Here is a 24,579-nt window from a genome sequence, read left to right as displayed (position 1 = left end):
AAGTTCCGAGGAAGGGGGATTTATTACTTCCTGGAAAGTTCAGAGGAAGGGAGATGGGGAGGAGGGGGATTAATTCATTCCTGGAAAGTTTCGTCGAAGAGGAGAAGGGGGATTGATTACTTTCTGGAAAGTTCCGAGAAAGAGGAGGAGGGTGTTGAATAACTTCCATCAAAGTTCCAAGGAAAGGGAGGAAGGGGATTAATTACTTCTTGGAAAGTTCTGTAGAAGGGGAGGAGGGTTGAATTACTTCCTGGAAAGTTCACAGGAAGGGGAGGAGATGGGATTACCTACTTCCTGAGAAGTTCTGAAGAAGGGGAGGAGGAAGATTAATTACTTCCTGGAAAGTTCCGAGAAAGGGGAGGAGGGGGACTAATTACCTCCTGGAAAATCTAAAATATAACCATATATATCAGGCTGAAATATCGAAAGTATAGGCTAAAATATAAATATAGGCTAGAATGACTAAACTATAGGCTTCAGATATCTAACGTATAGGCGAAAATAACTAAAATACAGGCTAAAATATCGGGAGTATAGGCTAAAATATAGGGAGTATAGGCTAAAATATCTAATGTATAGGGTACAATAACTAAACTATAGGCTGACATATCGAAACTATAGGCTAAAATATATAAAGTATAGGATAAATATCTGAACTATTGGCTCAAATATCGAAACTCTAGGCTAAAAATATCTAAAGTATAGGCAAAAACAACTAAACTATAGGCTCAAATATCGAAAATATAGGCTAAATTATCTAAAGTATAGGCTGAAATAACTAAACTATAGGTTCAAATATCGAAACTATAGGGTAAAATATCTGACGTGTAGGCTAAATATCTAGACTATAGGCTCAATATCGAAACTATAGGCTAAAATATCTAAAATGTAGGCAAAAATAACTAAATTATAGCCTAAAATATAGAAACTATAGGCTAAAACATCTAAGGTATAGGCGACGTTATCTAAACTATAGGCTAAATATCTGAACTATAAGCTCATATATCGAAACTCTAGTTTAAAATATCTATTTGTATAGTCTAAAATATCTAAAATATAGGCTAGAATATCTAAAATATCTGAAGTATAGGTTCAAATATCTAAAATATCTAGTCGTCTGCTGCCTCAAAATCTTCGTACTTGCCGTACCAACCAACGTAAGTCAATGACACACAACTTCACTCACTCACTTTATCTCTTTTTCACACCCTCTTTCTTTCTCATATACACACACGCACATGCACACACAAATACACACACACACACACGCACGTCCATTTCATATATCTTTCAATTTCTGCTCTCTGCAAATAACATTTTTACAGATACAGCTGCTTACAAAAATTGGGATTAATGTATAATTTCCTTCTATGTTCATAATTAAATAAATGTTTTAATGATTAGACAGATGTCCAATAGAATAGCTCTCAGAAACAGACTACATACCAATTCTTTCTTCATAACTCCTGAAGCCATTTTCTGACAGGGGTTTGATGACATCTTCAAACAGCTAGAAGCTCTAATCGAAACATGGGACCCGAAATGATAAGGTTGAGAAATGGTGTTATAGATTATGCCGAACCAAAAAGGATCATAGCCACATTATCCAAACAGGCCGGATGAAACCAGGTTTAGCTGCTAGTGTATATATATATATATATATATATATATATATATATATATATATATATATATATATATATATATATATATATATATATATATATATATATACACATATATACATATACATAGATATATATATATATATATATGTATGTATCAATGTGTGTGTGTATACATATATATGTATGTATGTATATATATATATATATATAGGACACTTATGCAACAGAAAGAAATGTCGGCCTGAAGCTATAGTAAAACATACTTCTCCAAGGTAGGACTAAGCCTGGAACCATGTGGTTCAGAAGCAAACTTCTTACCACACAGCCATGCCTGTGTCTATTAAATTCCATATATAAACAGATAAAAATGCTTTCAAGTAGCAGCAAAGAATGCACATGAGTTACATATGAATACTATCACTTGTAATCTATTACACAACTGTATTAACCTACTACTGCACAGGATTTTTTAAATTTCTTTAAATCATTCTTTCTCTCTTTCTTTCTCTCCCCGTTATCTTTCATGCTGTTCATATTCACCAACATCAAACAAACGGACATTTGCCAAGTAAGTTTTAAAAATCTTCCATGAAAAGAAATCCAGAAAATAAACCAAAAATTACATAATTATATAACAATTTTCTTTTAGAAATCCTGATTGCTTACATGGAGTTTCTAAGTCGCTTTGTTTTTACAATCCACTTTTCTCCTTGGCACTACAAGCACCAAATCCACAAGAATCATTATCTCTTTTCTGACATTTATCATATGATTTATACGATCTTCATTCAACCATTCCATAAAAAATAGTTACTTTCTCCAATACATGGCAATTATAGTTGGTCTTCCTCTCTTTCAACTCCTAATTCTCTTCCTTCTTCTTTCTCTCTTTTTCTTTTCCTTGGATTTTACCATATACCATACATATAAGCTTGAGAGAACTCTGTGTACAGTATTTCGTTTTTCAGGAAATTAATGGGATTCATATAGCTAACGGGCCTAAACTAATTCTACATTTAGCTGCATAAAATAATTTTTATTTCCAATAACTTACCCAGACAAGGGAGAGAAAGAGAAAGACAAACAGACAGAAAGAAAGAAAGAGAGAGAGAAAGAAAGAAAGAAAGAAAGAAAGAAAGAAAGAGAGAGAGAGAGAAAGAAAGAAAGCAGATGTGAATAGTTTTTCTCACTTAGTCTGCTGTAAAATAAATACACCAGAAAAAGGGAAACATGCTTAATGGTAATAACAATAGTGGATTTATTTGCAAATATATTCAAGTGCTGAGTAAGCAAACGTAATCCCGTTTACTTTCCTTCGCATAACTATTGCTGCCTACATTTTTCTGTTATCATATACACAGATATTTTGAAAAACAGAAAAACAAAAAACAAAAATAAATAAATAGTAATAATTATGTCTAAGCTACCATTCTATAATGTTGAAATGGGGGGAAAATAACAAGAGCAAGAACATTACTAGGTTTTGATCGCCTTGTCACATTTTAGACATTTGGAAAATATAGAAAAACAAAAATTGATAACTGATTAAACTAACGCTGACAGAAATTTGACTGAAAGTTGTGCCTCCGGGATATGTATGCGCTGTTGATTCACTATAATTGAGCTGTTTCAGTTCTCATCACAAACACAGAGAGAAATGAAACTTTATAAAGTTTGCTAGCAATTCTAATGTTTGTGCTTTGTTCAGTTTGCCAGTGAAGTTTGTACACTTATATACAGCAACATTGATAACCTCGTGCTTTTGTTGTTCAGTCTAGTTACCTCCACGTTAGCAAAGGCGGAGGTGTTGTTTTCAGTTGTGTTTGTTTGTCCATGGACAGGATGTCTCAAGAACTGCTGGATGGATTCGGATGAAACTTTCAGGGATGTTTGGCCTTGTGACTGGCATGGTCTCATTAGATTTAAGGATTCTGGATTATTTTTCCGAATTTTTTTTCTTTACATATAAATCTAAAGTTTCCCATAGTTCTCTTGTATACACACACACACATACACATGCTCACACATTTTCAGCGCTGAACATTACCATCTCATTTCAATTGTATACACACACACACACACACACACACACACACACACACACACACACACACACACACAAACATACCTATATTTTACACATACATATACTCACATTTCAAACTTTCACTTCTTCCTTCGTTATTCATTGATCACCCCTTCCTTTCTCATTCATACAACACTTTCTTTGCCACTTCATTTCGTCTTTTTCATTGTCATTATTTTCTCTCACACTCTCTCAGTCATGGCTATTACTCTCACTACTTTTCCTTCACTGTATCAGTATTTCATCTCCTCTCCCTTCACCTCTCACTCAATATATAGACATTTGGATTATTTTTCTGTTTGAGAGAGGTTGGGTTCATTTTTAGTATTCTCATTTGTGAGAGCAGTCCAGTTTATTTCAGATATTCTCATTTTAAAAATCATCTCTGGCTAATCATTGAAAGGACACTGGTGTTGCCTTGGTAGAGGTTTGCACTCTCTGAGTGCTCTTGTTCTTATATTAATTTACTGATGTCAGTCCTAAGTCTGTGTCAGTCTGGAGCATATTCATCAACTTCAAAGTTAGTACTTACTACAGCTTGGTTTTTCGAGTTATCATTTCTAATCTCTATTTATTAAATTGCTAAGTTACACCTACAAACACAACATCAGTTTTTAAAGAATTTTACAAGTTCTACCTTAAGATGTTAAAATCATGAGGTTATCTGATGGGCAGCTGATGAGGGAAATTTCTCTGTTACGTTAAATTTGTATTTTATCTTCTCATTAAAGTCTCTGCTCATTATCGCTATCTTCTCTAAGTGATTGGGTTCGGCTGTCTTCTCCAGGCCATCAGAGAATGCACTGATGATGGCATGGAATGCCACTGTGCACAAGGGGACTCATTGGCCAGATCCTAGGACCTCACCGGACGTGTTGATCTGTAGTGGCAACAGGCGGTGTGTACAAAGGGCAGTACAATTGACACGGACTGATGACCCATGCTTACTGGAAATCCCTTGTTCACAGGGTTGGTTCCAGGCTCTGATCTCTATCACAGGAAGTGGTTCAGAGGTTTCTTGACCCTCTCAGGCCGAGGGGAGATGCACCCACTGATACCCACAGTATAGTGCGCATGCGGCCCCAGACATCTAAGGGCATCACAGACCTGTTATCGCTGCTTGTCAAGTTGTTAGTTCTTGTACCAAATCTCTGGCTTTTGCTAAAAAGTGTAATACATATGTAAAAACCATATCACAAATTTATTATCTTCTACCAGACCTGTAGTGTTTGCATGTGTTAAATATATCCTTACTTCATTACAAAATCAATTGCTATCATGAGTAGAAGGTACCAGGGGAGGCAACTCAGAAGGATATCAAAGTCCTGATACAGAAATTAGAATTCTCACATAAGATTCACACACGCAAGCAAGCACGCACGCATGCATGCACACAGATACACACATACACACAGGCATACATGTGTGTATATATATACACACATATATATATATATGCATGCACACACATACATATATAGCTCTGTGAATATATATATATATATATATATATATATATATACGCATACATACATACATACATACATACATATATATATATATATATATATATATATGTACACATACACATGCATATAGATATATATATACACACACACACACATACATATATATATACACACACACATAGACACACACACACACACACACACACATATCCATATAAATTTCATTACAGGAGATCCATTAAGGACTGAGACATGTCAAAGTGAAACAGGTTACAATTAATAACACAGCAGGATGACAAATCAGACAGTCAAATAATCCTTTATCATAGCACAGATTGTATCAAGGCAGGATAATTCAATGCTGTTTGGTAATCCACATATCCAAAAGCTTCCAAAAGTATTCAAAATGAATGAAACCTTAAGTTTAGCAAAATGAATGAAACCTTAATTTTAGTACAATTGTTAATTTAAGAGCCTTTACTGTGATATAAACATGGTACAGTCAGGAGTATAGTATATACTACATTCTAAAGATCATTTAATACATTATGCAATCCCCTACTCATCAGGTTTTTTTGGTAAGCCAGATGCTTTAGTAAACACTACATAGCAGCAGTATTGTGTTTAAGGGAGACAATCCCTTCAAAGATGTAGCTTGTTTAACAACACAGCATATCTAGATCTAGGAGAAATGAAATTGCCCTGAATGCAAAAGAGAGCAATACATACCGATATTTCTCAGTCATTCCCACTCTTCAGCATCGCAATTCCACTTCTGACATAACCCACCTCATCCTGCTAAGGAGATATATGCAAATAGAGTAAAAACTATTTGATGGTATGCAAAAGCGTCTTTCAAGGGCTCTCCCTTTGATGAAATACCGCAGCTTTGTAGCCTTTACCGTCAGACACTCATTAAGTATTGATAATGTTTACATAGTTTACTTGCTTCTAGCACAAAATCTGAATATATGTATATATATATATATATATATTGTGTGCATACATATACATATATACATATATGGGTGTGTGCGTGTGTGTGTGAGTGCGTGTGTGTGTGTGTGTGTGTGTGTGTATAGATATGTATATATATATATATATATATATGTATGTATATATACACACACAGAGAAAGACAGACAGACAGACAGACAGACAGATAGATAGATAGATAGATAGATAGATAGATAGATAGATAGAAAACACAGATCCTTCTGATTGATGTAAATTGGTAAATATCCCTTTGCTAAACATTGAATACAGCCAGAACTCTAATGCAACTTTTGCCTGAAGAAAGAAATATTAATATTCCCCTTAAAATCCATGGATTTTGCAAATCATATTTGTAATATCTTATGGATGGGGAATACAACAAGTAAAGCATGAGGTTTGTTGAAACGTGCATAGCAATGCATTAAAGGGTTTATGAATTTCTTTCCAAAAGTTCTTCTTATTACTATATATATATATATATATATATATTATATATATATATATATATATATATATATATATATATATATATATATATATATATATATATATGTGTGTGTGTGTGTGTGTGTGTGTGTATGTATTAAAATATGCATTAGAAGCAGCCCAAGGGATATAAACAATATCAATCGAACATACACAACGCATGTGCTTTGCCAGTTTGTGGGCAGGCTGTAATTATAGGTGTAAGAGACTTGATGAGAGTACATCTTCTCATGCTTATAACTGCATCTTGCCCACGAACTGGCAAAGCACATACCTTGTGTATGTGCGGTTGATCTTGTTGATAGATAGATAGATAGATAGATAGATAGATAGATAGATAGATTACATATAGATAGACACATACATATAAAGATATATTTATATGCATATACATTTTTCTTGGACATGGAAAGCATTTTCTTCAGCATAGACATATCCACATTATATCTTCATGGTAAAATTTGAAAATTAGAGAACTTCAGCAAATAAGTTTTCACAGACTCAACTTTTGGGAATATTTCTTATGAGAATTGATTTTGCAATGAATGTTTCATTCCTCCTAATGATGTTGGAGTAGGTGGACAAGCAGCAGGTAAGGGAGTGAGGGCTGTTACTACTGCAAACTGTCTTTTCTATAGACTATTGATAATTATAGTAGACATGAAGTTGGCACAATTTGCCAAGAAGATTGTATACCAAATATATAAGGAGAAACATTGTAAACACATTATAATTTGGAACTGCTACAATAATAAGAAAGGTTTTTAAGAGATCAGAAATTATTTTGTCACTGCACATTTAGTGGAATAACCATAAATGTCTTGGCAAAATATCAGCAAATGATTTCAGGTGTTTACGTTACTTCTATTGTATGTTTTGTTACAATTTTTTTACATAATTACCATGTTTATATTGCTTTAAGTCATTGGTTCTCAGCATGACACAGAGAGTAACTGGGTGCTCTACAGATTTTATAAATTATAATTTAATTCCTTATAAAATGTACACTAATAATTGTGCATCTTGAAAGTCCTATTGTTTATAATTCTGTTATACATGCATAGGTATCTCTAATAAGTGAGGATGACTTACTAACTAGCACCATGCTTTTTACTAATTGCCTTAACCACCAGTAGAATCATGATCAGATACAGACATACTATCAGCCCCTGTAGCTGTCATCTAGCTGAACATCTGCAATTTGAAAGCTGGAGAGAAGGAGGGATACGCAAGCACTCATCTGGTGCTTAATTTTAGATGAATAGACTAAAGCAGTGGTTTTCGACCATTTTTAGCTTATGAGTCTCTTCGATTCCTATTTCACTCAAGTGGATCCCCATAACCATTTGATATATAAAGAGTCCCATTCTATTTTTATATTACAAATTGTATGAAAAATTGTTAATATATTTTGAGTATTGTAGAAATATAAGTAATTTATTGCACATAATTTTTAACAACTAAATCTTATATGGACCCTCAAGGGCCATGTGGATCCCTGATGAGAACCATTGGACTGGAGTAATTTGAAATGAAAAGCCTTGATCAAGGACACAAAACCCCAACAAGTAGATGACACACCTTCATAATTTTGAGTTAAGGAATAGTTTCCTACATTTTTTTTTCTAGATTTTTAACAGTTTACAGCCATATCACATTGAGAGCACCGGTTCTCGTCCAATCACTGAAGTTAAGCAACGTCGAGCCTAGTGAGTACTTAGATGGGAAACCTAGGTGCTGTAAGCATCACACATAGGTATAGGAGTGGATGTGTGGTAAGTAGCTTGCTTACCAACCACATGGTTCTGGGTTCAGTCCCACTGCGTAGCACCTTGGACAAGTGTCTTCTACTATAGCCTCGGGCCGACCAAAGCCTTGTGAGTGGATTTGGTAGACGGAAACTGAAAGAAGTCCATCATATATGTATATATATATATATATATATATATATATATATATATATATATATATATATATATATATATATGTATGTGTGTGTATATGGTCCTGTGTCTGTGTTTGTCCCCCACCATCCCCCCAACATCGCTTGACAACTGATGCTAGTGTTTACTTCCCCGTAACTTAGCGGTTCAGCAAAAAGGGACCGATAGAATACATACTAGGCTTACAAAGAATAAGTCCTGGGGTCGATTTGGTCGACTAAAGGCGGTGCTCCAGCATGGCCACAGTCAAATGACTGAACAAGTAAAAGAGTAAAAGAGTTTAACCTTCCACGTGAGGTGCACCTGTAAATTTTTCCGTTCCAAACAATGTTTTCCAGTAAGTTTTAACTGATTTCCAGGACATTGCAAAGTGCAGAAGAAAGTCAAAAATGAAAACAAAAATGAGAACTAATGCTTTTAATTCACATAGTAAGGAAGACCATTGCTGTTGTTGTTGTTGCTGTGTAACCTTTATTGGAAATACGTCAGCGTCCATTTAGGCTCACACTTGAGAGCCACAACAAAAACTTGTCAGTCAGCTATGACCTTTCTAGTTGGCTTGTCATATCTTAGAGTGCAGTTGCCTTATCATGCTCTGACGACTTTTCTGATGAAGGCTAATATCACCTCATTTCATTTCGTATTTCATAATGCAGGAATGAACAGCAAAGTTGAACTTGGTAGGATTTGAACTCCGAACATAAAATAATCATATTTAACTGTGGCAAGGTATTTTGTTCAATATTCAGACAATTCTGCCAATCCACTCTCTATTTAATAATGCTTCTAGGATATGTGCAAGGCTTGAAAGCCACAAATTTCATGTAACTGAACCCCAGCATATGATGGGTACTTTTTTCTATCAATCTTTAAAGGAATGACACGTGATATAAACATCAGCAGGGTTTTGAACTCCGAATGTAAAAATTTGAACAAATACTACCAATCATTTTCACCTATACTCTAGCAATTAATCGTCGTCATCATCCTCACCACTACCACCACCACCACCACCACCATCATCATCATTTTCATCATCATCACTGTCATTATTTTATTTGTTTAGAATAATGACTAGTTAGTGGCTTTAATTATCTTGGCACCAAGCACCATCAGTGAACAATATCAGAATTGATCTCAATTATTCTCTTTAATTATTATCATTAATTATTATTTACACAGATATTTCTATGAAACCATTCATTGGTAGGTAAAAAGATGTTCAGAATTTTAATAGGTTAAAAAAAACAGCAAAAAAAAAACATGAATGCAATAAAAAAAAAGGTAACTTAAGTCTATAAAATCAAATGACATCGAACAAACATAGAATACTTAATTTGAGGCTATGAAAATGTGCATTTAAAGACATCTTACTTCTAATAACACTATGATAGGCTTAGAAAATAAATAGTATCAATTGAATGGAGTATCAGCACAGAGTACACATATAAAAAGCTTGTTATAAATATGACAACAATTGAGATGAATCATACATTTTTGTTAGCAATTAATATTATTGGCAGAATAATATGAATATATATGTGTGTGTGTCTATCTATAAATATATATATATATATATATATATATATATATATATATATATATATATATATATATATATATATATATATATATATATATATATATATCTGTATGTATGTATGTATGTATGTATGTATGTATGTATGTATGTATTTGTATATATGTATATATATATTAATAGTATATATTGCCAGAGTTGTTAGCACACAAGGCAAAATGCTTAGCAACATTCGATTGTCTCTATATTCTGAGTTCAAATTCTGCTAAAGTCAGCTAGATCTTGATATTTCTCGATTTTTTTCACTTTCTTTGGTATCAACTCTACTATAATAATGAATTACAAAATCAATGATCCTACACTGTTTGTTTATTTTGTCCTCTGTGATCATATCTGGTCTTTTTGCTTCAATAGTACGGTGAGTCATTATGGAGAAGTCCCACAAGATTTTGTAATTTTCATTTTATATTACAGCTTCTGGTCCATGTTCATATTACTTTTCAGTTTTGAAGACACACACTCAGTTAACATCCCATAGTATCATTATTATTATCTTAATAGTAATTTTACTTAATGTATATTATCATGCCAATCTATAAAACGACACTAATTCTATACATTAATACATCTTCATCTGAAATTACATTTTTTTTTGTCAGATTTAGAATCATATATGATGTTATATCATACTGCTTACACATCAATTAAATATCGGCAACAAATCATCTGAGAATAACTAGAAAATTTATTTTCTTTTGTAGATTTAATTGATGTATATGATCGCCGCTTAATTTTCCTTGTACACTTATAAGTCCAATTTAAAACCTCCAAATGAATCAAATTCTAAATAGTAGGTAAAATATAAATATGAAATGTCATTATCATCATCATCATCAAGATGGCAGGCTGCATCTGGCTTCAGTCATCTGATTTGGTAATGGCTTCTACAGCTGGATGCCCTTCTTAATGCCAACCACTTTACAGAGTGTGTTGGGTGCTTTTTACATTGTACCAGCATGGATGATTTTTACATGGTTACTCTCCATTTATATCTCATTTCCCTTCAACCTTTTCTTCTTAAATAGACTTTCTTCTACATATCTGATGAAGGGCTATGCCCAAAACACCATATTTTTTTTGCTTTTGAATTTCGCCATAAAACTTTGATCAAGTGTTAAATTAATAATAATAGTCACTGCGAATGTCACATTTGTTGCTTTTGCTTTTGAATTAATTGATTGTTATTGACTTGCCTGCATGTGTGTGTATGTGTGTGTGCATAATGGACATCCATACATACAGCCATGCCCCCACTCTCTTTCCCAGCTGTCTTGAAAATGCAAGTGCCACGTAAAATGCACTCGCCTTGGTGCCACATAAAATGCATTCATACTGGTGCCACATAAAATGCACTCATGCTGGTGCCACATAAAATGCACTCATGCTGGTCCCACATAAAATGTACTCATGTCGGTGCCATGTAAAATGCACCCATGCCAGTATCCCATAATATGCACTCATGCTGGTGCCACATAAAATGCACTCATCTTGGTGGCACATAAAGTGCACTCATGCTGGTTCTATGTAAAATGCATGCATGCCAGTGTCACATAAAATGCACTTATATTGCTGCCACGTAAAATGCAATCATGCTGCTGCCGCATAAAATGCACTTGAAGGTCTCCAATGCCACTAGTTCAACCATAAACCTATCGAAAGCAATCAAGTTAAAAAAGGTGTGAAAGCTGTGTCTGAATTCAGGCCTGTTTAGCCTTTTAGCTGTATGAGCAGGTATCATCTTATTTAGCCAAGGCATGGTGACATTTTTTGTGTTATATATATATATATATATATATATATTAAATATATACTTTTATAAAACAAATTTTACAAAATATATAGTATCTGTTAACAGTCTTAGCAAAAAGCTCACAGTTGAGTTTTTGTATATATATATGTATACATGTCCCTTAATGGATAGAGCTCAAAATCAATGCATTGAAGATACTTTATTGCAGCAACAATTATAATAACAGAAACAACCACAATAAGCCAAACCTATGCACATCTCTTGGATGATGTGTGTGTTTTGCTAATAATAGTATTGGTGATGGCAATAATGCGACCCTGAAGAGATGGAGTATCCAGAAATTTGTAATATGTTGTAACTTGTTACAATATTTTACGAGACATCTTATGATGTGGTTTATTTATCTGGGATACCCTATTGAAATGTGCATAGGTTTGGCTTATTGTGGTTGTTTCTGTTATTATAATTGTTGCTGCAATAAAGTATCTTCAATGCATTGATTTTGAGCTCTATCCTTTAAGGGACATGTATACATATATATATATATATATATATATATATATATATATATATATATATATATATTCTCTCTATCTTTCTCTTCTTCTTTTCTGTTTTTCTCTCGCACCCTTTCCCTATTCTACTCCTCTCCCTGTCACCATTCCCTCTCCCTCTCTCACTCTACCTCCCTCACCCTCTCATTGCTCACACGTAACCAATGGCCATTCTTTCTTTCTTTCGTGTGCTTTTATCTGTCTCTTCTCAAAGCTCATTTTTCCTCCATTCACCACTTCACATTGTCTTGGCTTAACAGCCCTCGCCATTTGTTTTCACTGGCTTGTTCTCACTGTCCTGTTTTTGTTACCACTTTCACCCCCCCACAAAAAATCCCAAATTTTATTTAGTTTGCTTTGCAGGAAGGACTGTTTTAATGAAGTCATGTCTTGTCCTTACCTTAGAAATGCAGAGTAGACAAAAACAGGGGACAACTAATGAAGGGAATGTTCTTTATGTTGCATGTCTCATTTCTCTGTTTGTTTTACGTTGTTCAAAAAAAGTTCGTTTTCTATGTTTTTGTTTTTTATGTTTTCTTTTCTCATTTTTTCAATTTCTTTTATGTCCTGTACCCATATATGCATGTATATATACATATATATGTAGGTATGTACATATATGTATGTATATATGCATATATTTATATATTATTTATAGTATATATATATATATGTATATATATTATTTATAGTATATATATATATATATATATATATATATATATATATATATATATATGTGTGTGTATGTATATATGTATATATGTATATATATTTAAATATATTATTTTATTCAAAGAAGTTCCAGCTCTGTCTGTTTTTTATGTTTTATTTATATTCTTGTAAAATGAAATGAAGTATTAAATGTCTTATTGAATATATTGAATAATATATAAAATAATATATTCTTCTATACACGATCATACAAAACCCTTTTTTGTATTTATTTTTATTCACATATATATATATTTAAATATATATATATATATATATATGTTTACTGTTTTAGTCAATGATTCTCTCTTTCTTACCAAAATGTGGTAAAAACAGTTGAAAAAGAAATGCTACATTCAAATTATTTGGAGTGCATAACTGTTACGAATAACTACAGTTGAAAATTGCTGAACAATCTCAAGTGAATAAAAAATAGTTATTTGGTTTCTAAATTGTCTCAGTATTCATTAAAATATGCCGCATTTACAGAGCAAATATGAGATGTATTGTAAGATACAGAAATAAATTTATTTCTCAAACGCGTGATAATGCTATAAATAGCGTGATCAGGATAAATTATCCATCAATGCTTCTAAACACAAACTTTGTTTACTTTCATCGTAAAGTTGAACTTGATATTGATGCCTCAGTTTCAACAATTTCTGTTACCTCATCATTTAAAACAGCTCAGCTTCGACTCTTTCCAGGCTCACTTCACCATTAGTATTTATGTTTTGATCATCCAAATTATTAGATGATTAGTGATTCCCAAATGTGTATATATAAAATTAATATAAACAGCAGGTTGTAATGTTTCACCAAAAGGGAGAAATGTCACTAAATGTAACTAGGATATTAGTAAACTCCTACATTGCTAGAAATAAGAACTAAATCACTCTAATTCTATAGTTAATGCACATAAATGTAAGCATATTCACTAACAGGGATCATATTCACCTGAAAAGTGCTGGAAAGAGCTAAACCCAAGCTGTTTTAACTGATGAGGCAATGGAAATAGCCAAAACTGATGTATCAGTATTAAGAATTCTCAATCAGCAATTTTCAGATGATTATGGCCCCTGTTAGTGTATATGTTTTCATTTATGTGCATTAACTATACTATGAGAGCAATTTAGCTCTTATTTCTAGTAATGTAGGTTTTTCCTAACATTGTAGTCATATATATATATACATATATATTCCAATTCACGGATAGATAAGTAGTAGATAGACAGATAGAGAAATACATAGATAGATAGATAGATAGATAGATAGATAGATAGATAGATAGATATAAATAAATAGAAATATATATGTGTGTTTGTGTGCAGATATACATAATGTTTCATTTACATAGTGCTGTAACTTAAATACAGATTTATTCATGAGATTTCATAGAAACGTGCAACTGTTGTTGCTTACGTTTTCAAAAACCATTATAGCTGATTGAAATTGGTTGCAATGAATTAAAATTTCTGCATTTTAAAACTCTTTGAGAAATTAAAGATAAAAGTCCTCTGAAGTTGGATTTTAGTTGAGTACAATGAGATATTGAAGTCTACTCTTGTCTCTCATCTCTTGCACTCTTTCCTCTCCACTCTCCGCTATGCTATTGAGATGAAGGAAATGCTTTTTCCAATATAAAGCAAGAGAAAGTGAATATTGTGGCTTAGTAGTCACAGTTATTCAAACAAATTTCTTGGGTTGAAATTTTGACATTTTAGTTTATTTACTGAACTTCACATTTATTTATTTTATTTTATTTTATTTGTTTATCTTTCAGTCAGGGGTAAAGGTCAATTTCCATGACTCTACAGGGTTACTGACACGTTTGAAAGGGAGAGACAGGTAGAGTAAAGTGACAACTTGCAATATAGTGGACTCAACTAAGTCTGCAAGTTGGCAAAATCATGAGCACACTGAGCAAAATACTTGCTGGGATTTCATCCATCTTCCCATTCTGAGTTCAAATACTGCTGAGGTTGACCTTGCCTTTCATCCATTTGAGGTCAATGAAATAAGTACTGGTAATCGACTTGCTCACTCCACCGAAATCGCTGGACTAATGCCAAGATTTGAAACCAACATAGTGGAATCCACTAAAGGTGCCTGAGGTGACTGATTAATTTTACCATATAAAAAGCATCCAGTCCACACTGTAAAGTGGTTGGCATTTGGAGGGGCATGCAATTGTAAAAACAATACCAAAACTGACCTCACCTGTGCTGGTCTCATGTAAAAAGCTCTCAGGGGTTGGTGTTAGGAAGGGCACCATAAAAACCCTACCAAAATAGACACAGTAGCTTTGGGTAGTCTTCTGGCTGGTTGGCTCCTGTCAAACTGTCCAACCCATGCCTGCATGGAAGGCAGCTGCTAAAAGATGATGATCATCATCATCATCATCATCCAATGACTATATTCAGAAACTGAGATGTGTCCTGCTACTTGTATGATTCAAGAGCATTGGCTCAGATTGTTCTGTCATGCTGCCTGTTGTTCCATTTTTGGTCCAGCATATCATGTTTTTCTTTTCTTTGATGCTCCGGCTGGGGTCACAGATTCTGTAGATCAACAACACTCTGCACAGTCATAGTGGATGAGGCAGTATCTCATAGAGATAGGGACTTACAAGGAAACTGCTTGGAGGGTTGCCTAGGACAATAGGAGCAAATAGCAAATGGTGGGTAGAGCAATGCACTGCAATGGTGCATACCCCAAACCCGACCCACCCCCAGCCCACACCTGATCATCCATGGAGGGATTTAAATGCAGAATGCAAAAGGAACAGTCACTGTGAAGTATCAGGTCCATGGTCTTAGAGTTCCATTGATCCACTACCTTAGACAGGTAATTTTTATCAACCCTGAAAGAATAATGGCGGAGTTAACCTCAACAGGAATTGAACTCGGGGCACAGTGATTCAGTACAAATACCACAAGACCTTCTATTTGTGAGTCTAGCAATTCAATCTTGCTATAAACTCTTTCAATACCACCTTGCTTGAGACTGCCTATGCTAAAGAGCTCTTTTTGAAACTATATTTTCCTGACAGCATCACTGATGAGATTTCTGTTATTCAACACTAAAATAATAAATGCTAATACATAAAATCACTGATTTTACAAAATGTTTCTAGTATTTGCATTACATTTTTACCATCTTCTACCTTTTCCTTGCTTCAGTCACTGAATTGTGGAAATACTGGGGCCTCACCTTGAAGAGCCTTAGTTGAACAGATCAACCCAAGTACTTACTCTTTTACACGCTTCAGTAATTTGACTGTGGCCATGCTGGAGAACTGCCTTTAGTCAAAGAAATTGACCTTAGGACTTATTCTTTGTAAGCCTGTAAGCCTAATACTTATCCTATCGGTCTCTTTTGCCAAACTGCTAAGTTTCAGGGACATAAGCACACCAGCATCAGTTGCCAAGCGATGGTGGGAGGGACAAATAAAGACACAAAAACACACACATATAAGTATATATATATATATATATATATATATATATATATATATATGTTGTTGTACTTGGGGATGGTCATATTGCCAGTTTAGCCAATAATATATATATATATATATATATATATACAAAAACAATTTGAAAATCCTACACGATTAGGTGAAAAGTGCTTTATTTAATTTATAAAACATGTGACATTAATAAAAATCTGTAAATGTACAAACATCCAGATTTCTGAGTACCTTAATTTTTTTTCTATAATATAATTTCTGTACATCACCTCCAAACCTTCCAATATATATACATATATATATATATATATATACACACACACAACGGTCTTCTTTAAGTTTCTGTCTACCAAATCTACTTGCTGTCGTGCACTTATGGTTACTGTATTGAAAGTGTTTTGCGTAGGACGTGTGCAGTGCCCAGTAGTGCAATTTTCTGTATGTTATATATATTTTTATTATTATCATTATTATTATTATTATTATTATTATTATTATTATTATTATTATTATTATTATTATTGTTGTTGTTATTATTATTATCATTATTATTGTTATTATTACTATTAAAGCAGTTTTGCTGTGGACACCCACCTCTTGTATTTTCTATTTTGCCAAACAAAATCTTTAGCACTTAAGTAAGTGTACACCACTGAAAAGACCAAGAAAGGTTGAAATATATATAAACACTCACACACATACAATGTACTTCTATAAGTTTCTATTTACAGAATCCACTAAAGCCCAGGCCTATAGTAGCAGGCACTTGCATAGATATTCTGTAACACATTCATGTTCTGTGCTTGTATCTTGCCAAAGTTGAAATTGGCTTTTACATTTTCTGGAGTGTTTAAATATCATCAATGAGGTGGTTAATTGTGAGAGTAATTAGAGTATCAGATAGAATACTTTGCTATATTTATTCCAGATCATTTATGAAATCTTATTTCAAATCCTACCAAAGTCAAATTTACTTTTGATTCTCTCTTCAAGTTGATAAATAATGCCTCAGTCTAGTATTGAAGCTACTGCTGCTGATACTACTACAACTTCTTCTTCTTCTTCTTCTCCTTCTCCTTCTTCTTCTTATATGTCCATATAGTTAGACATATAGCTAGCTAGCTATATATCTATCTAGCTATCTGTCTGTCTGTCTGTCCATCTATCTATCTATCTGATATTGGTATTGGTAAGGCTTGTAAACAGATGAGTTCTGCCAAATCAAACAGAATAGATTTGTATACCACAACAGTTTCCTTATCTTCTTATGCCGCCATCAAGAGTTAAAGGCTCAAAGCAAGGCAAAAACACCACATACTACATGAATATTGGAGTGGGGGGGTCTTTCTAAATGACTATAGCCATCTTCAAAATTTGAAACCTTGCACCTACATTCCAAATCAATAGTAAAAATAGATTCTGATGAGAGAAAATAAACTTTGTCAACATTAACCTTGCAATAAGTTCTGCATCAACAATTTGAAATAGTTTTCCTGCTATTTAAACATTTATAATTACTGAGTGCAGCCTCAGGCTTTAGTTTCCATTTTTGACTAACATTTAATTAAAAAAAAATTAAAAAAGCTAAAATATATTAATTTTTTTGTGTGTGTCTCTTGTTTTGATAGTTATTCCTCCTTTATAATTATTTTTTATCAGTTTTTGAAAATTGTTCTAACTTTCCACTTAAATTTAAAAAATGAGATCGAAATCCATCATAACCTCTTTTATGAAACATTGATTTGTGATGCACTCAATGTGGAATTTTGGTGCACAAATGGTGAACTGAGATCACAGAGAGGCTAGTGGAGAGTGCACAGCTATGTGGTAGATGCACAGGTGTAGTTTGCAGTCATAGAACAAAATAATTTCTTTTTTGTTCTCTTTCTCTCTCTTCCTCTTCCTTTCTTCCTCTCTCTCTCTCTCTTTGGCTGGGTAGTCATGTACCTCCTCTACAGCAAAACATCTGTTTCTGTCACTCTGTCACACTCTAACCTTTCATCATCTGACACAAGATCACTTCCTCCAGTGCCCCTGCCTCTCTCAACGATTCCTTGTCTTGCAAAGCTACTTGGTGACCCTGCCAGTGCAGGTGCCACTTAAAAATCACCCAATCCACACTGTAAAATGGTTGGTATTTGGAAGGGCAACCAACTCTAAAAACCATGCCAAAACTGACCTTGCCTTTGTAAGTGCCACGTAAAAAGCATTCAGCCCACTCTCGGCTGGTGTTAAGAAGGACATCCAGCCATAAAAACCTTGCCAAAACAGACACAGAAGCATAGTGTAGGTTCTTGCCTGGTCAGCTCCTGTCAAACCATCCAACCCATGCCAGCATGGAAGGAGGATGTTAAGCGACGATAATGATGGTGATGATGATTAGAAGATTTCATAGAAGTAATCGATAGTTACTGTTAGCTCTGCATCATAAACAGTTGAGGTGGAACATGTTCTGAAAGTATAATAGCTACAACAAGAACAGGATGGAAAAAAATTTGGGACACTATCAGTACTCTGATAAAATAATTTCAACTAGTACTATGTCCAAAATTTTTGACAAGCACTTAGTCAGGAAATGGAAACAAAATACAGATGGAATGTGATGTATGAACAAAGTTAATCTACCAGTCCTTTCTGATCTACCTGAACTCCTAAAACATATTCTTGTTGTCACTACTGAGGTATTCAATCAGTTTTTGAAGAACACCTGAAAGTATAACTCTGATATCCAAAAGACTTTTGCAACTACCTTTTTGATGACACAGAGAGACAAGGCTTATGAAAGAAAACACTATCTTCCTAGGCACAAAGTTTGATTTGACTCTTAAACTTCAAGATAACAGTCCACAAAAAGAATGGCTACATCAGGAGTTTCAAATATGCCTTGGAGTCTGCATACACTTTCGTGTTTCAAATTGGCCTTGATGAACACCAGAGGCCATCTGGAGAAAGCACATGTTGTCTCAAAGCACTGGAATGCAATTAGTTTTGCTGTTATCATGAGTGGAGAGCCACATTATAAAAATTATAAATGAGACACCTAGACCCTATGATGCATTGCAATATAATATTTGAATTAGATAAAACTGTTTTCACTTTCATTTAACCTGTATTTTTATTTAATACACTTGAATTTGATAAACGCTGTTTGCACAATAAAATTATGAAATACTAGCAAGACCTATAGAAATTCCATGATATAAGTCAGAACATTTGAAAACATTATGTTAGTATATTAAACACAAGCAAGGAGTTTCAAAATATTCTTTTGATATCCCGCCATTTAATCAAACAGTGCTTCTAAATATAATTGAAATGAATTTCGAAGGTATTGCTTATTTACCTCTTTTGACATTTGACAGATACGATGTGCTTTATGGTTTAAGGAAATAAAAGATGAGTTAAAAAGATTAAACTCATTCATGTATATTGATTAAATGTTTATTATTTATAATTTTTATTACATATTTACAAAATAAATAAATATATACATGCTATATTTCATATGATTATATGTACATAGGAAGAAACATTAGCTTACTCACTGAATTAGATACAAACATTCTACATTACAAACAGGACTATACAAACTGTATGTGATATACACATATAAAGAGAAACACAAAACATGAAATAATTTAAATATGTATGAAATAGTTATTGTATGTGATCACAGAAAATACTTTACAAACTGTATGAACTGAATGTAATATGAATGGCACACAAATACATGAGATTAATAAAATTCTAGATTTACTCTCTCAGCACTTCTTTATACACTGTGTTTTTTGTAAGAGTTTTACCTTCCAAGTTCCCTAATCGGTTGGTCTCAACTACTATTACTGCCGCATCAGATCATTTCCTGGCTCTAGAAAATAACACATGGCTGAATACAGGATATGGCAAATATATTCCAGTTTTGTTGTCTGTCCCAGTGCCTTATTTATTATTGGAGTGAAGGACAGCCTTACAGGGAACTGAACTCATTCCAAAATGAAAGGAAGGTTGGAGTCATTTAAAGCTAGCTTCATGCAAGGTATTAAGAAGCACATTCCTTCTTGTTCCCCTGTTATTGAAGTGGCTTCATTGTATTCACATCATACACGTAGTGCACGGTTATTTTTTGAAAAATAATCTTTTAAATTCTTTGTCTTTTTGGCTAATATCATCTAACATTCACCATATTTTGTAAACAAATGTTTCAACTGACCAGTGATCTGTATTGTTTATAATGTTTGCGTAGGTGTTATACAGATCACTACGACCATCAACAGGTCAATGTCAGGATACCCAACCAATTAACACTCTGCTACTATCATAGCACTCCTTCTTTGAACCCACAAGAGTTAACAGGTGAAACAGAGACAGGCAGAAACAAGAAAAATGCCCCTGTTATTTGAATACTATACAAATATGTCTTTAAAAAGACTTTTCTTTTAAATTTACCAAAATTTAATTTTTCAATAATTTTTCAAAAATTTATTATTCATATTTACTGTTGAAAAGATCTCAAGGATCGAAACCGGTTCTGTAATGTTCTTTATAAAAGTATTTTAGCATTTTCTACTTTGTCTGTTTTCCATATATATATATAGTGAGAATTTACAAAAAAACAAAAGATGAAGACAGGTGTGTAAACAACAAACAGATGTATTAGTTTAACGTTCGGGAAGTGAGAAAGTCTTTTACATTACGTTTCGAGCCTACACTCTTTGACAGAAAGGAACACATAAATAAACAGGGAGAGAAAATAGAAAAAGTCATAGTGGCTATGTAAATATTTATGAGATATCAGTGTGCAGTTTTCAGTTTTCTTTAAACTAAATTTCACTCAGATGGCTTTGGCTGGGTTGAACTAAGAAGATAAGAAGTCATTCCCAAGCTGTCACATAGTAGGTTCAAACCCAGAACGCATGGATGCAAACCAAACTTTTTTTATCTATGCAGCCATTTATGGCTGCACCAGTTTTTCTCCCAAACCTTTTAAGCTTTCTATGGAAGATTTTTAAAACCACCAGCTGATAATTATATAAGCAGCTAATGAGTTGAAAGATCAAATTTACTTCTTTCTTTATACTGTTTTCTATTTGGAGGTAAATGTCCTTAGCCATAAAGGAATAAATATACAAAAATTAAATAAAATGGACTAATAAAAAATAAAACAAAAAACAAAAAAAAATGCTTCTATCACCACTAATTCTTTCTGCACTACATTACCAAACTGACTGATGTAGGGTAAAGGGATTTATTTGAAGAAATTTACCATTTCTGCCAAGTTCTCTTATCTTGGTCAACTTTCAGGAATGGCACTTCCAAGCAAGCCCTTCAGAAACAATTTCTTTTTAGTGATTTGCTGACACAGTGAATAAAGTTCAAAGAAAAAAAATGATAGAGCTTCTCAGTGGAATTACGTAAATAAATATCCTTAGAAAGCCATAAAAAATATTCGTCCACTCGAAAGGAGATGCACATAACACCGTCGTTGTGTTGAGGAGATAACTTCATTCATGTTCATGCTAATAGAGACAGAGAGTAAGAGACTCATGCACATATATACATAGAGAGTAAGAGACTCATGCACATATATACATAGAAACAAATGCAAATACACACACACACACTAACACTTAGAGTCACAAGGTGAACGCATTTGTTTATTATACTTAGAATATACTCATTGATTGTATGTAATATCTAAAATTATGTTAATGGCCTTTAAGTCTCACCAAAGAACATTAATGATTTAAGCTCGAACACACACACACACACACACATGTACACACAAAGACACACACATACCTTGCTGTATAGTTAAAAAAGTTCACTTCGCAACAACATGGTTTAATGTTCAGTCTCACTGTGCAGCACTTTGGACAAATGGCTTCTTATACAGCACTGAACCAATCATTCCTTGTGAGTAGAAATGGTAGATGGAAACTGAAAGAATCCCATTGTGCATGTGTGTGTGTGTGTGTACTTGCATGCATGTGTGCACTTGCTTCTGTGTCAATCCTGCTCAACATGGTAGGCTTCATAATTCCAAACTAAGAAATCTCCAGCATAAGCTGAAGATGTTGCATCTGTAGTTGTTCCTTGATGGTAAGTGGACATGATTTGCGTGACTTGCTTTTCCACTGCACATTTCTTTGACAGAACTACATCGTTGAGTCAAATGAAATCAAGATTGGGTATCAAAAATATGTATTGTTGGTCAGTAGTGTGTCAGTCATTGCATTCATAGAAATTTGTGGCGTAAATAAGGAAAGATATTTTCAGAGAAACTCATGCCATCAATGAAAATTAATCTAGCAGTCAATTCAAATGATTTTGAGTTTGCGGACTATAGACAACTTCCAGAAAAGCTTGACCTGACAGTGTGACATAGTGATTAGGTTGTTGCACTCATGATTGCAAGATCATGGCTTCTATCCCAGGAACTCATGGTGCATTGTGTTCTTGAGCAAAACACTCCACTTCACATTGCTCTGTGATCGATCATCAACATCTGCCATGTGGCATATTGTGCACATGTACAAGCAGAGTGAATCTGATGGCAGGAGGGAGCTAATGTACAGCATTTGATCACTATAGAAAAATCATCTACACAGGTTGTTCAGCAAGAAATTGTAGATCCCTCATCTGCCAGTTTCAGCAAGGGAGTCCATCAATTTAATTGGTTTATGATTCATTTTGTTCTGAGTTCAAATCATGGCTTGGTCACCTTTGCTTTTCTTCCTACTGGGATCAATGAAATAAAGTGCCAGTCAGTAATTGGAGTTGATTTAATCAATGAACTCCTTCCCCTAGATTTCAGGTTTTCTGCCCATCTTAGAAACAATTATTAGAAAAGTGAAAGAATCATTATAGAATCAGAAACAATCTCTTGCAGTATTTGTTTTGCCTCTTCATGTTCTGCAAACAATTCCTGCTGAGGCCATTTTTGCCTTTCATCCTTCCAATATTGATGACATATGACACCAATAAATTACTGGGATTCATATAATTTACTAAACCCCTATCATCAAATATCGGTCCCTGTGTCTTTGCTAAAAATCATTATTAATATCAGTTTCTGTTGTACAGCTGGAATCTCACTGAAGACTAGGTCTTTGAATATGCTAAATATTTTATTTCAGGCAATGCTGTCTTGCAATTATATTCTGTTCTCTGATCACATTTGACTACGTAGAATAAAATCATTTACATATTTATTTTGTTGGTTTTCATTTTTCAAGAAAAGTTTGATTGAGTGAGACGTGTGAACTAATGTAGTAAAACTATTACCTACACACAAGAGAAATGTGAAAAATAACATATATGTAATATTATACATAAAATTCCTGCATGAAAATATGGGAGAAAAAAAATCTCAGTTTTGTTAAATTATCTTTGCTATCGTCGGAATATACTGTAGTAGCCTAAGGCAACCAAAACTCAAATATTAAATATACGTTCAACAACATCTACTTCGAACCTTTCTCTATCTGCCTGCACCTCACTTCTCTCTCTCTCTCCCTCCTTCTCTCTCCTAACAGAAATTATTAAAAAAAGGTGTTAAAGATAATATACACAAAATCAATGTTTCAATCAACAAATACAGTAACCCACAGTAACATATCACCTCTGCAAATATGCCACATGTTTCCTACATAAAGTACTGACAGCAGTCAAAACCAAATGAAACTTGGAGGTGAGATTGACGACATCAGTCAAGGTTTTAGATATCTAAGCAATGTTACCTTGGAGAATTGGAGCCAATTAGCCCACGGTTTTATTGTGTTGTTGCTGATTTTATTTTGCAATACCAATTTATAGCAAAGAAAACTGAACAATATAAGGCAGACAGAAATTTCTTCTCCTCTGACACAATTATGGCAAATT

The 24,579-nt window shown here is 33.6% G+C and overlaps 1 protein-coding gene and 1 pseudogene across 7 annotated transcripts in view; one reads left to right on the top strand and one right to left on the bottom strand.

Moving 5' to 3' along the window:
- Positions 1 to 24,579, bottom strand: part of LOC106867322 (cilia- and flagella-associated protein 65) — a 1,093,663-nt gene that overhangs the window by 381,614 nt on the left and 687,470 nt on the right. The gene's annotated exons all lie outside the window — the stretch shown is intronic.
- LOC128248950 (5S ribosomal RNA) lies at positions 8,305 to 8,411 on the top strand (annotated as a pseudogene).

Source organism: Octopus bimaculoides, chromosome 10 (assembly GCF_046866305.1).
Source record: "Octopus bimaculoides isolate indiv1 chromosome 10, ASM4686630v1, whole genome shotgun sequence".
NCBI lineage: Eukaryota > Metazoa > Mollusca > Cephalopoda > Octopoda > Octopodidae > Octopus > Octopus bimaculoides.
Note: the sequence above shows the minus strand (reverse complement) of the source record. Positions and strands in the feature narration are given on the sequence as shown.